The following is a 16,846-nucleotide window of genomic DNA, read 5'->3' as shown; positions in this document are numbered from 1 at the left end:
ACTGATTCTCATCAGTGGAAGCGTTTTGTGAAGACCTGAATGGTTAAGGAACAGGGGTACCTACTCTATGGTCTCTTTCCCCAGTACCTGGAGGGAGCCTGGGCCACACTGACCTCATCTGCAGGAGGGTGGATCTGCAGCAGTGGTGTCTAGCTTCTCACATTGCCTCCCCTCCTTTCTGACTTCTGCTCTTCTCAGGTCATCACTGCCCCTGTTGTTATTCTTTCTTATCAAAGATAAACTATTTTTTGACAGGCAGAGTTAGACAGTGAGAGAGAGAGACAGAGAAAAAGGTCTTCCTTCCAATGATTCACCCCACAAATGGCCACTACAGCAGGCGCTCTGCACCAATCTGAAGCCAGCAGCCAGGTGCTTCCTCCTGGTCTCCCATGCGGGTGCAGGACCCAAGCACTGGGCCATCATCCGTTGCCTTCCTGAGCCACAGCAGAGAGCTAGACCGGAAGAGGAGCAACTGGGACAGAACCGGTGCCCCAACCAGGACTAGAACCCAGAGTACCAGCACCACAGGCAGAGGATTAGCCTACTGAGCCATGGCGCCAGCCAAAGATTAACTATTAAAAACTTTAGATGTGAGCTTTTCAAAATAGTTTTTAAATAAAATTCTTGAAATTGGAAAACTCCTCAAAGTCCAAGAAGGAAATTTATCATACAGAATTATAGGCTCTATAACTGATAGGGAGGGAGAGAGAAGTATTTTGGAACAAGTTGGCTCCTCGTAGCCCCATAAAGATGCAATGATTAATATCTATCATTTTTTGACATTCATTACACACTGTGTTAAATGCTACATGTAAGCGTTCACTGGATTTTTTCTACAAACACATGAGGCTGATTTAATATTGGCCTTCTTCAAGCTTTGGTCATCTCAACTAGCGACCATTCCTGGAGAGATCTGCCACACTGTCTCCCATTCTTTCCCTACTTGTTTTAAAGTGGTTTTCTTATTTTCCTCAGGTTCACAATCCCATTCTTTTTTCTCTGTCCCACTGAAATGTAAACTGCTGTCTGAGAGCATTTCTCTCTGTCTGCCTTCTAAATGCCTACCTTGCTAGACCTCCGGTCATGGTCAAAGAGATTTGAGACACCCTATGTCTAATACATATTTATAAGCCCCACAGAACTCAACCAGGCAACTTTTCTGTAGACAGTGTTTAAGAACCATATATTTGAGTAATAAATGAATTCTAGTCTTCCAAGTCTTACATTTTAACTACTCTTGCAGTTCTTAAACTTATCTGGATATAATAAAATCAAGCAAGAGAATTTGTTACTATCTCAAAATTTCTAAGGATGAGTTTTCTAAATCCCTATTTTTTTTTGACAGGCAGAGTGGACAGTGAGAGAGAGAGAGACAGAGAGAGAAAGGTCTTCCTTTGCCGTTGGTCCACCCTCCAATGGCCACCACAGCTGGCACACTGCAGCTGGCGCACCATGCTGATCTGAAGCCAGGAGGAGCCAGGTGCTTATCTTGGTTTCCCATGGGGTGCAGGACCCAAGCACTTGGGCCATCTTCCACTGCACTCCCGGGCCACAGCAGAGAGCTGGCCTGGAAGAGGGGCAACCGGGACAGAATCCGGCATCCCAATTGGGACTAGAACCTGGTGTGCTGGCACTGCAGGCAGAGGATTAGCCTATTGAGCTGCAGCACTGGCCCTAAATCCCTATTTTTACAAGCTGCCTAAGCAATTTTGAAACACCAACTTTTCGCATCCTCCAGACTGGCAGTTGGAAACCTGTAAACTACTCCATCTTCCTTCATCTCAGAATCCTATATGTCTTCCTTCTACATCCATGCTTCCCTAATCATTTTCTCTTAGCTCCCAAAACCAGGAACCAAGTTGGTCCATCCTGAGACTCTCAACATGAGACAAAGATATGCTCCCAAAGTCTTTAGCAAATGGTATATTCTAATGGACATTAAAACCTGCCCCTATGATTTGGCCTCTACCTGCACATGGGTGACCACTTCTACAACCCAAATGAAAAAGAAGAAATGTGTTCCTGGATGTATTTCACCAAGTTGCACATTTTATTCAATGATACATGACTGAAATGCTCCACAAATGAGCTTTGCCTTTGAACTGTATTAATATAGAGTTGGTATTCAGGCATCTTATACTCTCAGATAATCTGATTCTGCTGTTTTCTCATGCTGACTCTAACTGCAGCAGGTTCTTCAGGGGAACTCTTTGTAAAGATGCTTAAAAAGTAGAATAAGCAGATTCAAGAAATCGGCCAGCTGGTTTCCATGCTGCAGATGCCCACACGAGCCTTGAAAAAAATCTAGCAGCAGAGGATGTAGAAGATCCTGTGGGTTGGTTGATAAAGGGAGAAATGAGAAGGGGATTTTTTCTTCTCCTGCTAGGTTTCTATAATTGGATCTAACTGCTATCAATTGAAAAAGAGAATTATCACTTCTAGGTGGAGGGTCTGGAACATTAAAAGACTTCAGAAAATAGCATTATTTTATATTATATATTCTAGAGACATGCACATTCATGTGTAGTCATTTTAATTGTATCTATCATCTACCTATCTGAAAGGGAGAGAGAGAAAAAGAGGAGAGGAGAGGGGAGGGGAGGGGAGGGGGAAGGGGAGACAGACAAGACATTTTCACTGGTTCATTCCTCCCCCAAATGCTGGGAGTCAGGAAGTCAGTCCAAGTCTCCCACTTGGGTGGCAGGAACCTAACTACTTGAGCCATCATCTGCTGCCTCAAGCATATGCATTAGCAGGAAGCTGAAATTAGCAGAGTTGGGACTTGAAGTCAGGTTCTCTGATATGGGATGTGGGTATACCAGGTAACATCTTAACTGCATATAAACTGTGTGTGTGTGCATGTGCACACACGTGTGCACATGTGCACACATGCATTATTTTGGTAGATGTCAGACTCTGAAAATTAATTTTATTTTTAAAGTCTATATTTTTAATTTTTTGAAGATAGAGTGGGGAGAGGAAGGAACAGAGATAGATATCTTCTTCTGGTTCACTCCCCAAATAACTGCAACTTTCTGGGGTTGGACTAGGCTGAAACCTGGAGCCAGGAATTCAATGCAGATCTCCTAAACAATCCAAGTACTAATGTCATCACCTGCTGCCTCCCAGGATATGCATCAGTAAGAAGTTAAAATTGGGAGCAGAGTCAGGACTCAAACTCAGTTTACCTAATTCACCAGCCCTCTCATAGGGGATAAAGTGAAAATCCAGAGAGGTAAAGTGACCTGTCCAAATACATACAGTTGGTTAGGAGTAGATCTGTGGTGGTTTCAGAGATAGGCCCAGACCTTTGTTAAAAGCTGAACTGTTACCCCTGCTGCCAGGAGGGCAGTTGACAGGCAGCCTTCTGTTTTTGACCTCCTTAGAGCTACAGATAGCTTTGCTCAGATACAGGTTCATTCAGTGACTGCTTGAGGTTAAGAGTAGAAAGGTCCAGCCCTTTGACCTTGTGTGGGACACCTTGACGGGCCATTTTATCTCCAGAGCTCTGAGCAGGGTTGGACAAGGCTGCCAGGTGGTCAGCAAAACTAGTTTGTGAGTTGGTTTCCTCTTATGTTTTCCTTCCCCCAAGAGAGCTGTTGAGTAAACTTCTTGCACATCAATCTTAAGCTCAGAATGTTTCCCAGAGAACTCAATTTGGAATAAGAACTAAAATAAAAATCATTTCTCCCAGTTCTAACTAAGGTGTCCAGGCAGGAAGTAAATGTGTGTCTGTGTGTGTACATGTGTCTCTGTATGTACATGTGTATATGTGTGTGTGTATGTGTGTGCATATGTAGGTGTCTGCTTGCATTTCTTATTGCTTTGTTCCCTAGAAACCTTCCCATTTGAGGGATGGAAAAATGACTTCTAATTTTTTTTTCCTCATGCACAAACAAGTTTTTGTTTCCCTAGCAAGATGGTGGTTATCTGGTCTAAATGAATAATGCATCTTCCTTTGGCACAGATTAGCTCAACTTGTTCAAGATTAATGTTGACTTCACATCCTAGGAGGCAATGAGTGATTCAGTGAGAAAGCAAGGATCACATGAAGAGAATTATAAGATCCTTGCATTCTTCTACTTTGGACACTGACAGGAAGCCCAGAAAATCGGTAAATTTCTCTTTGCCTGTCAATAGCAGCAAATTTTTTTTGGATTTTTCAATTATTTTTGTTCCTTTACTGAACAGCTATTAAAGCAAGGATATACCTACCAAGTGAGTGCCTTCAGAGAATGTACACTCTGGGGAAGATGCCTGTGTAATTCTAGGTGGGCAACCACTCTGCAAATGCTTACTGCAGAGGGACTGACCCTGTCTGAGGAAGATATGGACGCTGCCTCTGCAGCATGTCTGGAAGGAATGGGGAAGGGGTTGTGCAGGTCAGTGCTGTGACCAACCTTGGCCAAGGGCAGGAGGTTGGTGAGCTTGCCAGATGTGGGTGTGTAGGGAGAGAGCCTGGGGGAATGGTCATCTTGAGGGTGACCTAACATGCACACAACATAGCAGCTGCCAGTGTCTGCGGTAAGCACTAGGAAACAGAAAGCTTTTGAGACAAGGCAGCGTATGGCAGGGCTAGGTTTTCAATGCCAATGACTCCATTGGTCCACCCTGAAGGAGTGGCCACTGGATTGTCCAGGTGGAAAGGAAGATTCTGGCTATTTAGGAGGTTTTTTGTTGTTGTTATTCTTGTTTGTTTGTTTTTTTAACAAAGCAAGACACATAAGCCCAAAGGATCTTGTTGCTCCAGATGTAGAAGAAAAGACAGAGGCCTGCTGGGTCAGCACAAGTACATCCAGGACAGGGCCTTGTTATAAGCTGCACTTCTCACAGCTCTCCTCCTCATGGGTACAGCTCCTCAGGAAGACTCCTCGAGTCCCACAAACCACATTCTCTTCTCCCAGATTCTATGGAGTACAGGTGATCTCCTAGTCCCTCTGCCAGCAAGTCACCCAGGAAACTGCCATACCTGCCATTCCCTACCCATCACGAGTTGGTGGACTGACAATGGCCACAGGGGCTGCTGTGCCTGTGGAAGTTGGAAAGCACATCACATCTGCCTAAGAAACTAGGAGACCATCCCTCTTCCTGGGCCCCCAGAGAGCCTAGATCCATGACAGGCAAGGGAGTAAGTGTTGCTTGCCCATGACAGAGTGCCGGTACAAGACAAGGGATGCTTGCCAATGGGTGAAGGCAAACCAGCAGTCCTAGGGATTCAGCAAAAGCCTCTGATAAATTTTAACTTTGAATCATCATGAAAAGAAAAGAAAAGAAAAACCCTTTATCCTAGAGTTACTGTTGCATATGGGTATAAAGTCTGAGCCATGGAACTGCTGGGTCAAAAATTATGTTCATTTCACATTTTAACAGATATTGCTAAACAGTATTTTTCACCTATACAAGCAATATGAGAACCTACTTTTCTATTTAAGGCTCTTACCAATAAACTACACTATTACATTTTCATTCTTTTTTAAAGATTTATTTATTCATTTAAAAGGCAGAGTTTACAAAGAGAGGGAGAGACAAAGAGAGATCTATCTGCTGGTTCATTCCCCAAATGGCTGCAATGGCTGGAGCTGGGCTGATCTGAAGCCAGAGGCCTCTTCTAGATCTCCCACATAAGCGCAGGTGCAGGGGCCCAGGGACTTGGGCCACCTTCCACTGCTTTTCCAGGCCACAGCAGGCAGCTGGATCAAAAGCAGAGCAGCCAGCAGCCAGGACTCAAACAGGCTCCCTACACGGGATACCAGTGTCAAAGGCAGCAGCTTTACCTGCTATGCCACAATGCCACCCTAAACTGTCATTCTAATGTATAGTTTTTCCACAAATCTTTCCCAAAAAGCCTCAAACTCCACAAGAACACTAGTCTAACTCTGTAACTCCAGGGTTCAGCACATCCTATGTATTCAAATGTTGCTAGAAGAATGAATGACCAAGAAAAAGGTAAGATTTACTTTGACTATCATAAACAAATATGCCTAAAACATTGGCCATTTTTCCCCTTTCAGAAGGGGAAGAAGAAAGCAAAGATGAATAGATTGATTCTTCCATAAAATTATGTCTCCTATAGGTATTAAAAGCACAGAAAGGGCAGGTTGTGATGTAGCAGGTTAAGCCACCACTTGGAACATCCACATCCGATCAGAGCAGCAGCTCAAGACCCAGTGATTCCACTTCCTATCCAGCTCCCCACCAATGCACCTGGGAAATAGCATGTGAAGATTCAAGTACTTGAGTTCTCACCCCCAAGAGGGAAACCAAGATGGAATTCCAGGCTCTTGGCTTGAGCCTGGCCCAGCCCTAAGTTGTAGGCATTGGGGGAGTGAACCAGTGCATGGGTAATATCTGTATCTATTTCTATTTCTCTCTCTCCCTCTCTCACTGTGCCTTTCAAATTAATAAATATGTATGTATTTTAAAAAGGAAGAAAAGAAAACATCATCTGTATTCCTCAGGTCTGTACTTCTCATTCCCTGCACTGATATTCTTCCACTCCCACATGGCACTATTTCCCAAGGCCCATCTCTTCTAAGGTAAGAGCTACATCTCAAATGTGGGCTGCTTCCCTGGAGATGCTGACCAGATCTCCCCAACTGCCTTTGAAACACTCTGGGAGCCCTGAAGCACTGCAGAAACCTGCACCATTCCTGCTGTGAAGAACTCCAGCAGTACAGCTCCTACACATGCACACACACACGAACACACACTACTAGTACAAAAAGTGCCCTACTAGTGCAAAAAGACCAAAAGCAGCCAACTGGATAACTATCTTTAACTCAGAGATCTTTAAAAAGTACCAGCAGCCAAGGATTTACAGGGTATTCATGTAAACAACACAGATGCAGATTCCATGATTCCATAAAAATGCAGAATCATACCACATGAGTCCTGTACCAATCAGACATCGTAACCACAGATTTTCAGACAAAATTATCTCAGTAGGACCAGAACAGCAACAGAGTCTGGACACATGACGGAGCTGCTGCAGGTCTTGCTCAGGCCCCTGCATTTCTGCTGCACATGCTCAATGCTGCTTGGTCCCTGGCTTCTTGCTCCCACCTCCAACTATGTGCTAAAAAGTTCACCAAGCAGCTTCTCACTCATGAACATCTCATCGACCCTCACAGGCTGTGACTGAAACAGGCTGGGAGAACTGCTGGAAGAGGACACAGGGCTGCCAGGCCCCCACAGAAGCAGACCTATGGCCACTGGATGGGCGGGAGGGACAAGGGCACAACTGTGCTTTCCCAACTCCAGGGCAGCCATGGGGCCTGGGGACTATGTAAATGGATTAGTCCAACATGGGCGCACTCAACACCTGTGTATTGAACGCCTACTGAGCATCAGCCCTCCTGGAATCCGTTCCAATGACCCTGTGAGGTAGAATCTATCATTGCCCCATTGTAACAGAAGAGGAACATGAGGCTTGGAAACTCATCTTTCCACGACATCTCCCGCAGATACCAAACTCTTAACCACCTGGAAATGTGGTGTGTTCCTCAGTTTCATGGCACAAGTTCAAGGACAGAAACAATCAAGAAAGAAAAGCAATGTAAGTGCCCCGAAGTGAAAGAGAACTTGGCACCATCACGGACCTGAGAGGCCAGCATGGATGGGGCAGAGGAGGAAGCTGCATAAGGTCAGATTCAGAGAGGTCCCATGAGGACACTCCTGCTGGTGCCTTGGGACTCATTCTGCCCCACCAGCCTCACTTCTCTGCTCACAAGGACTCACTCCCCAATTACGCAACACAGGCAGCATCATGCTGTGTCACCAGGGGCAAGTCACTCAGCCTCTCTGAGCCCCAACTTCTGCATGTGAAAATGAGAATAACGTGTATGGAGCAAAAGCCCCACTGTGAAAAAGTGATTGCCTGTGGCATTCACCAAAGTAGAACCCAGAGAGGTTGACCCGCCTTTCATTTCCAAAATGAATTCCAAGATTATCAGGTCACAGGGAGGTGGGGGGGGGGTTCACAAAGACAAATAACAAATCATAGGAAACAGTGAGCAAAAATTAGTCAGTGAAAAACTGACCTATAAATGCTTTTCAGGGCCCCCAACCCCTGGGTCCTGCCTCAGGATACATTAAGCTCTGTCCCTTGCAGCCAACTGCAGCATGGACCAGCAGATGGCAGACCTCTCTCTCTCCCTCTCTCTCTCTCTCCTCTCTCTCTCTCTCTCTCTGTGTGTGTGTGTGTGTAAATCCTAATTTCAAATAAATAAAAAATATCTTTTAAAAAAGGCATTTTTTTATTCAAAAAGGAAAACATACCAATAAATAAAATAATACATCAAGGGCATTACAAGAGTTTATTTAGAATTTGATTTTATATGCATTACCTAACCTATTAACACAGAATTTGAAAAAAAGTTTAACTTGGTCTTAGAAGAAAAAATTTTGGTGCCCATTCATTCTCTTTTTCCTTACAAACATTCTGTGTGGTATCATCTCTGACTTGCGCATGAGGTAATCTTAGTAATATATTTTTTTCAGACACTTATGTACCCACTCACACAAGGACTTGAAACACCTGTGATCTACGGAGTTCTCCACAGAACACAGGTCTACTTCCTAGTCACCACCTTGCACAGCCTAGCCCTGCATTTAAAGCATGGATCATGTTGGAAACAGCCCAAATCAAGTCTTCCACAAAGAAAGATCGAATACAGAGAGGTAGCATCTGAGGTCACTGTTGCCATTTTCTATGTGCATGTTATCATGCTGGTATATTTTCTCTCATTTCTCAATATTAGATAAAATTGAGAGAGTAAGTCCAACTATCCCCAATTGCAGATCACATGACTCTATATATAGGTGATCCAAAAGACTACTCTAAGAGACTATTGAAACTCAGAGTAGAGTTTGGTAAAGTGCCAGGATAGAAACTCAACATCCTATTTGTATACATAGACAATGTCATGGCTGAGAAAGGACTTCTAAGACCAGTACCGTCACATAGCTACAAAGAAAATAAAGGACTTTGGGATAACTTTAACGAAGGAGGTTCAATACCTGAGAATCACAAAGACTAAACAAAGAAATAGATGAGAACACCAAAACATACAAACAAACAAACAAACTGAGAAGCTTCTGCTCTGCAAAAGAAACACTCAGCAAAGTAAAGAGGAAACTATCGGAATGGGAGAAATTATATGCAAAGTATGCAACTGATAAAAGATAAACTACCAGAAACTTTCAAGAAACTCAATAACAGCAAAACAAACCACCCACTCAAGAAATGGGCAAGGAGCTTCAACAGGCATATTTCTAGAAAGGAAATCTAAATGGCCAACAAACACATGCAGAAATGCTCAGGATCACTAGGCGTCAGGGAAATGCAAATCGATACGACAACGGCCTTGAGGATGTGGGGAAAAAGGCACCCTAATCCACTGCTGGTGGGAATATAAACTGAAATCACCACTGTGGAAGATACAATGGAGATACATGAGAAATCTGAATATAGACGTACCATAGGAGCAAGCCATTCCAGCCCAGGGTATATACCCAAGGGAAATGAAATCGGCATACAAAAAAAGAGTTCTCTCTGCCCCCATATTTACCACAGCTCAATTCACAAGAGCAAAGATAAGCCATCAGCCAAAATGCCGATCACCTCAAGACTGAATAAAGACATTATGGGCTATGGACACCATACATGCGTCTGCAGACTGTATAGCCTGGCTTTTGTGCATCCTACTGCAATAAGCATAAGCCTGTGAAAACCTCTCTGTCTACACAATGATTTCATTTCCTTCAATATGTTCCCAGTAGTGGGTACACCCATACAGTTTTCAATGTTGACAGGACTCATTGCACACGAGAAACTGTATTGCTCTACAGGTATATAATACAGAATACAGACATCGGATCCATAAACCCAATTTTACCTTCAAACTGTCCTCCTAAACCAGGACACAGACACGCACTTTTGCTCTCCTTCCTCCTGACAACACTCTCAGTGGTCTAGAGCAGGGTAGCTGGGTCCTCAAAGAGCAAACAGACGGGAATGCAGGGCCATTCCGGGAGGACACCGAGCCAACTCTGCTCTTGTACAGCTGCTCGCACCCTGGGGACCCTTCCAGTCCATCCACACAGCACAACCGCGACTCCACCAGCACCTTTGGGACCCAAGAACAACAGGCACACCTGCAGCCAAGATCCCCAGAAGGAAACCGCAAAAGCCGCGCGTCACTCACCTCCAAGGGCACCTGGTCTGCTTGGCGGCACTGAGGTCCGTGAAGGCCGTTGCTTCCGGAAGGGGACGAAGAAGAGAACCGCGCCTGGGAAATGGCGCGATAGCCTCGAACCCGCACCCTCGCCTGACCCTGGGGCCACTGGTTCTCCCTCAGGCTCAGGCTTGGCCAGCAGCGTCGAGGACAGCTCCTCTCCTCCTGGCTTTCATAGGTTCTCGGGCAGGAGAGGATGCGGCGCTGACTCTCACCTGAGCACCGCGGAGTTGGGGTCAGGCGTGCGGGTGCACTTCCGGGTCACAGCGCCAGGCGCAGGCGCACTCGCCAATGGCCGTCGCCATGGTGCCCAGGGACGCATCTGCACACTGCTGCATCCAGCGTCCGGAGCCCCAGGGTCGCTTCCAGTCTTCCTCATCTACATAGTGAGTATTTGGCTTACTGGGCATTTTTGGTTCTTGGAGCAGGTCATGTAGTTGGTGCTGTTCCTGCCTGAGCAGAAGCTCTGGGCTGCTCCTTTCCCCAGCTCCCCTGCTATTAAGAAGTCAGGGGATTCTTCCTCCTCTCCTTTTGATTACCTGGCTGAGATCTCAATGAGATCATTTAGTTAGGCTCCTAGTGTCCCTTAGCTAGCTGATCTCTCCCTGTGTTGTTCACTCCTGGGGACAGGGATCCTGCTGTCTTTCTTTCCCTGTAAGTTGGGCAGTCTGTGTGGAGCTGAACGACTTCACATTGTCTTTTCTGAAGGTTTAATAACCCAGGCAGAGTGGCAGCCAGGAGTTAGAGGACTGATGTTTCTCTTCAAGAGATGGAATCTCGCTGAGTGGTGTCAGGGAGGGTCTTCCTCACAGGATGATGGCTGCTTAGGCAGTGTCTGCGTGCTGGGGGGAGTGCAGTGAAATCTGGGCACGTGGGGGAGGAGTGGCAGACCCCTGACGTGGGGTGAGTCTCTGAGCCTTGGCTTCCTAATCTGTGGAGAAGGGATGGCAGTGACTGTGTGTGTCCCGAGTTTGCACTGTCCAGGATACCTGTCGCTGCTGCCACGGTCATCTCAGGTCTAGGAATGCCCGGCATTCAAACCAAGGCACCTTGCAGCTTCTGTCCACCTCTGACTTTTTATGGTGCTGGATTCTGTACCTGGATGGAGGGTTGTAGCAGACCCCAAGTTTTCTTTGTAAAAGCTTTTTGGCTTTTTGTAAATTCAAGTTGAAGCATTTAAAAAAATGTTTGTTTATTTATGTAAGAGGCTGAGTGACAGAAAAAAGAGAGAGCAATCTTCCATCCAGTGGTTCACAAATACAAATTATGTATTTTCCTTTTAGAAATCTTGAAAAATAAAAATGGATAGGAAAAAATAATTCCTCATCCTGCATCTTAACTGTGCATAGACAGGCACACTTAACATTTTATGTGTCTAGTATTGTTTATTCGTTTTAAAAATTGGATTGAGTTTAAAAATTTATTCTATAAATCTGTATTCTGATTTTCAAAGTAGCATAAGCCTTTTCCATATTATGAAGATTTTTTATAAATGCCACTTTTATTATTTTTTAAAGCTTATTTATTTGAGAGGCATATTTAGAGTGGAAGAGACAGAGAGAGAGGTCTTTCATCCACTGGTTCATTCCCCAAATGGCTGCAACAGCTGGAGCTAGGTTAATCCAAAGCCAGGAGCCAGGAGCTTCCTCCAGATTTCCCACATGGATGCAGGGGCCCAAGCACTAGGGCTATCCTCCATTGCTTTCCTAGGCTATTAGCAGGTAACTGGATTGGAAGTGGAATAGCCAGGACTTGAACTGGTGCCCGTATGGGATTACAGCACTGTAAGTGGAGACTTAACCTGCCCCTCAATGTCACTTTTAATCACTGCATCTGTTTGGAATGTTTGTGTGCCATAGGTTTTATAACAACTAGTTCATAGTCAATAGATTCTAATTATTTATCACTATTCTAAAATTATTTTTATTAAAGATTTATTTATTGGGGCCTGCACTGTGACACAGTGGCATATCTGCAATGCCACCATCCCATATGGGCATCCATTGGAGTCCCAGCTGCTCCACTTCCAATCTAGTTCCCTGCTAATGTGCCTGGGAAGATGGCCCGAGGTGCTTGGGCCCATGGATCCACATGGAAGACCTCTAAGAAGCTCCTGTCTTCTGGCTTCATACCAGCCCAGCCCTGGCTTTTGTGGCCATATGGGGAGTGAACAAGCAGGTGGAAGCTATCTATTTCTCCCTCTCTCTCTCTCTCTCTAATTCTGATTTTCAAGTAAGTAAATGAACAAACCTTAAAAAAAGAGATTTCTTTATTTATTTGAAAGGCAGAGTTAGAGAGAGAGGAAGAAAGAGAGAAAGAGCTCTTCCATCTGCTTATTCACTCTCTGAATGGCTGCAATGTCCAGAGCCAGGCCAGGCAGAAATCAAGAGCCTGAAGCATCTGGGTCTCCCTTGTGTGTGGCAGGGATCCAAGTACTTGGGCCATCTTTCACTGTTTTTCTGGTGCATTAGCAGAGAGCTGGATCAGAAGTGGAGCAGCCAGGACTACAACCATGCTCCTGTGGGATGTTGGCATTGCAGGCAGTGGTTTAATTCACTGTGCCACACTGCCAGCCCCAAGTCTTTGTTACTAAGGTAATTTCTTCATCTGGATATTATGTTAAGATCCAGAGAAATACTTAAAATTTTTCTAGGTAGTGCTTCACACAGATGATTACATAATAAGCTGACAACTTCACATAATTGCCTTGCCTTTGGTGGACCATGTTTACGCACTTGAAAGGAACAAGGAAAATATTTAGTCTCTTGATCTACTTGAATGATTGCTTATCAGGGCCTCCAGCCTGTCGTAGGTAAATGAAGTGACAAGCAGACAGGAGCTGCTGTTGCTGGGAGGGAGGAAGGCAGGGTTCATCTCTGTTTGTCAGTGTTCTGTGAGGATGCAGGTGTGTCGTGGCCTGTCTTCATGGTAGTGACACGCATCTTCCTCACTTTGTGTAGTGGAACCATCATGTCACAAGGACGTATGTGCAGAGTCCAGGAAAGCCTAGTTGATTTTTCTTGCCCATGTAAGGTGCTGAACTCGCTGGCCATGGTGATTGGCTATTTTGGGATATCTGTGTTTTCTTCCACACTTTACAAATTGGGGCACCATGGGTGGGCAGTGTGACAAAATGAACAATGGAGCTCATGGCTCTGAGTCTGAAGAACCTCAAGAACCCTGTGAAAGCCATGTCACTTTTCCAGGTCTGTGAAATGGGCGCTGTGATTCCCCAGGGATGCACTCTGCGCTAGGACTGGAACGGGCTTGATGGGCTGGGTTAGAACCTCAACTCTGCTCATTTGCAGTGTGACCTTGGGAAAGGGACGGGGTGTCTCAGGGCCTAGTTGGATGGTCCCTTGTGTGGGGCTGAGCATGATTTTGTAGTAATTGGGTGAGTGCCAATTCTGTGTGAGGCAGTGCTGGGGAAGCCCCTGGTAGTATACTCATCCTATGGGGTCCTGTCTAGGTACCCATTAAGCAGCGCTCAGGACCAAGGAGCCTTGCTGTTGCTCATCCTGCTTCCACCCAACTCTTCTTGTTGCATGGAGTCCTTCCCCTGCTGTTTGCTTTGGAGATCACAAATGACCAGTACACCTTTGTCACATTCATGCCCATTTCTCTTCTTGCCAGAGAACAACCCCCCGACTGTTGCCTTTTTTAAAGACTTATTTATTTAAAAGACAGAGTTAGAGAGAGAGAGAGAGAGAGAGAGAGAGAGTGGGAGAGAGAGAGAGGTCTTCCATTACCTTGATCATTCCCCCAAATGGCTGCAATGGGCAGGGCCGAGCTTAAGCCAGGAGCCAGGAATTTCTTCTGGGTCTCCCACATGGGTGCAGGGGCCCATGCACTCAGGCTGTCTTCCACTGCTTTTCCAGGTACATTAGCAGGGATCTGGATTAGAAGTGGAGAAGCCGGGACTTGAACTGATGCCCATGTGGGATGCTGGCACTGTGTGCAGTGGCTTTGCCCGCTTTGCCACAATGCTGCCGCCCCCCATTACCTTCTTGAGTCCTGATCCCGTAGGGTTCTTCTCACCCTCATTTCCCCACTGCCCTTGACCTCTGTGTTTCCCAGGTGTTGTCCTTGGGCCCTGCATTTTCCTTCTGTCACCTTCTTTAGGAAATGCTCTCTCTGCTGGTCTTCCTGGTGCTTGGAAGTCCTCCCTGTGCCCAGCGCACTTTCCTGGTGGCTGTGCCACAGCTTTTGGGTGCTCTTCATCTCCGGGTGGTCCCCCAGGGCCCTGTCTGCAGATGGGGTCACCTTGACCTTCATCTTCTGTACTCCTGCCTTGCTCAGGACTTCTCCTACCAGTCCAGAGCTGTTTCCTTTAGTGTCAGCCCTGTCTCCATCTTTGTCTTCAGCTCCTGTGTCCATTTGAACATTGAATCCTTTTTGCTGTAACTCCCTAGTAATAAGGAAGTTACTTAGATCTGTGCATCTCAGATCTCCAGAGCCTTGTACTGTGCTTGGCACCCACTGTCTCACAACCATTTTAAGATTTATTTATTTATTATGAAGGTCTGAGTTATATATAGAGAGGGAGAGACAAAGACAGAGAGAGATATTCCATCTGCTGGTTCATTCCCCATATGCCCACAATAGCCAGTGCTGGGCCAGGCCAAGCCAGGAGCCAGGAGCTTCAACAGGTCTCCCACGGTTTTAGCAGGGGCCTGAGCACTTGAACCATCTCTCCACTGCTTTTCCCAGACCCATTAGTAAGGAACTTGATCCAAAGTGGAACAGCTAGGACTTGAATCGGTGCCAATATGGGATGTTGGTGTCATAGGTGGCAGCTTTACCTGCTACACCACAGCACCGGCCCCACTGTGTGACAACAGTTGATGGTGTAGATATTTGGCTGGACTCACACCTAGGTATTTCCCATGTCCCCCATTACCTCCTGCTTCTTAGACACTCCCTTGATTTCTGTCTGAGCATCGATGTGTTGCCCTGTGTGGAGGCTTGGGTTACTCTCACTGTGTAGTGCTCTGGGGGTTTGCCCAGGGTCCCCATGATGGTCCTACGATGGGTCCCTGTGAGAGCTGGGCGTTTGTCTCTTCAGCTGTGTGAGACTGCTAAAAACGCCAAGCTGCTTTTGCTGAGTGAATTTGTGTTCTTTCAGTTCTTGCCTGGGCTTTGGTGTCAGTGGTTTGCATGGAGGGGAGTACTCCCTCCTTCTCTGTCTTCTGGAGCACTCGTGTAAGCAGTGAGCTTGGTAACACTCCCTCCTGGAATGTGTGAGAGGACTTCGGAGTGAAGCCATCTGGGGCAGGACGCTCTTTTTGGGGAGTTTTGATTACAGGTTCAGATTCTTTAATAAATGCAGGGCTATTCAGACTGTCAGTTTGTCTTCTGTCATTTTTCCTTGAGGAATTTTTCTGTTTCACCAAAGTTGTCAAAATTGTTGGCATATGGCTATTAATATTTCCTTAATATCCTTTTTTCAAAAAATATTTATTTATTTGAAAGTCAAAGTTACACAGAGAGGAAAGGCAGAGAGAGAGAGAGAGAGTGAGAGAGAGGTCTTCCATCCAATGGTTCACTCCCCAGTTGGCTGCAACATCTGGAGCTGCGCTGATCCAAAGCCAGGAGTCAGTAGGTTCTTCCAGGTTTCCCATGTGGGTGCAGAGGCCCAAGGACTTGGGCCATCTTCTACTGCTTTCCCAGGCCATAGCAGAGAGCTGGATTGGAAGTGGAGCAGCCGGGTCTCAAACCAGGCACCCATGTGGAATGGCGGTGCTTCAGGCCAGGGCATTACCCCACTGTGCCACAGTGCCGGCCCCCTTAATATCCCTTTCTTCTTCTTCTTTTTTTTTTAACAGGCAGAGTGGACAGTGAGAAAGAGAGAGAGAGAGAAAGGTCTTCCTTTGCCATTGGTTCATCCTCCAATGGCCGCCGCGGCCGGTGCACGGCGCTCATCCAATGGCAGGAGACAGGTACTTATCCTGGTCTCCCATGGGGCGCAGGGCCCAAGCACTTGGGCCATCCTCCACTGCCCTCCCTGGCCACAGCAGAGAGCTGGCCTGGAAGAGGGGCAACTGGGACAGAATCCAGCGCCCTGACCGAGACTAGAACCCGGTGTGCCAGCACCGCAAGGCGGAGGATTAGCCTAGTGAGCCGCGGCGCCGACTCCCTTAATATCCTTTTAATGAGCATAGGATCTGTGCCCCTTTATCCCAATATAGATGATTTGTGTTTTTCTCCTAGGGGAATTATCAATTTTATTAATTTTTCTTCTAAGAACCAATTTTTGACTTTGTTGATTTTAAAAATTAATTTGTGTTGTCTGTTACATGGATTTTTGCACTTTGGGTTTAATTATGCGATTTTACTAGCGTTTACAATGAAGACACAGATCCTTGGTTTTCAGTCTTCCTTCTTGCCTAGGATAAATACCCAAAACTGCAAATTTCCCTTCAGTACTGCCTTAGGTACAAGTCACAAGTACCAGCACATTGTGTTTTTGTTAACAGAAATGTATTTAAAATAAAGTTCATTGTGTTTGTTTGAGGCTTACAACATGGTTTCATGACTCACATATGAGGGGACTCCAGAAAGTTCATGGAAAAATAGAATTAAGAGGTAAGCTTGTGTTAATGTGGACATGT

General features: G+C 45.9%; 1 protein-coding gene and 1 long non-coding RNA gene across 2 annotated transcripts in view; one reads left to right on the top strand and one right to left on the bottom strand.

The window, feature by feature from the left end:
• LOC103346706 (uncharacterized) overlaps positions 1–10,585 on the bottom strand; it is a 115,368-nt gene extending 104,783 nt beyond the window's left edge. The window contains exon 1 of the long non-coding RNA XR_011384383.1: positions 10,206–10,585. This is a non-coding gene — a long non-coding RNA (uncharacterized lncRNA). The remainder of the gene's footprint in view (positions 1–10,205) is intronic.
• LOC127489808 (trafficking protein particle complex subunit 9) overlaps positions 10,538–16,846 on the top strand; it is a 99,183-nt gene continuing 92,874 nt past the window's right edge. Inside the window, exon 1 of the mRNA XM_070063800.1 lies at positions 10,538–10,621. The gene's annotated coding sequence lies outside the window, so the exon portion shown is untranslated. The remainder of the gene's footprint in view (positions 10,622–16,846) is intronic.

This window comes from Oryctolagus cuniculus, chromosome 19 (genome assembly GCF_964237555.1).
Source record: "Oryctolagus cuniculus chromosome 19, mOryCun1.1, whole genome shotgun sequence".
NCBI classification, from domain to species: Eukaryota; Metazoa; Chordata; class Mammalia; order Lagomorpha; family Leporidae; genus Oryctolagus; species Oryctolagus cuniculus.
The sequence above is the reverse complement of the archived record's forward strand: the minus strand, read 5'-3'. Positions and strand labels throughout refer to the sequence as shown.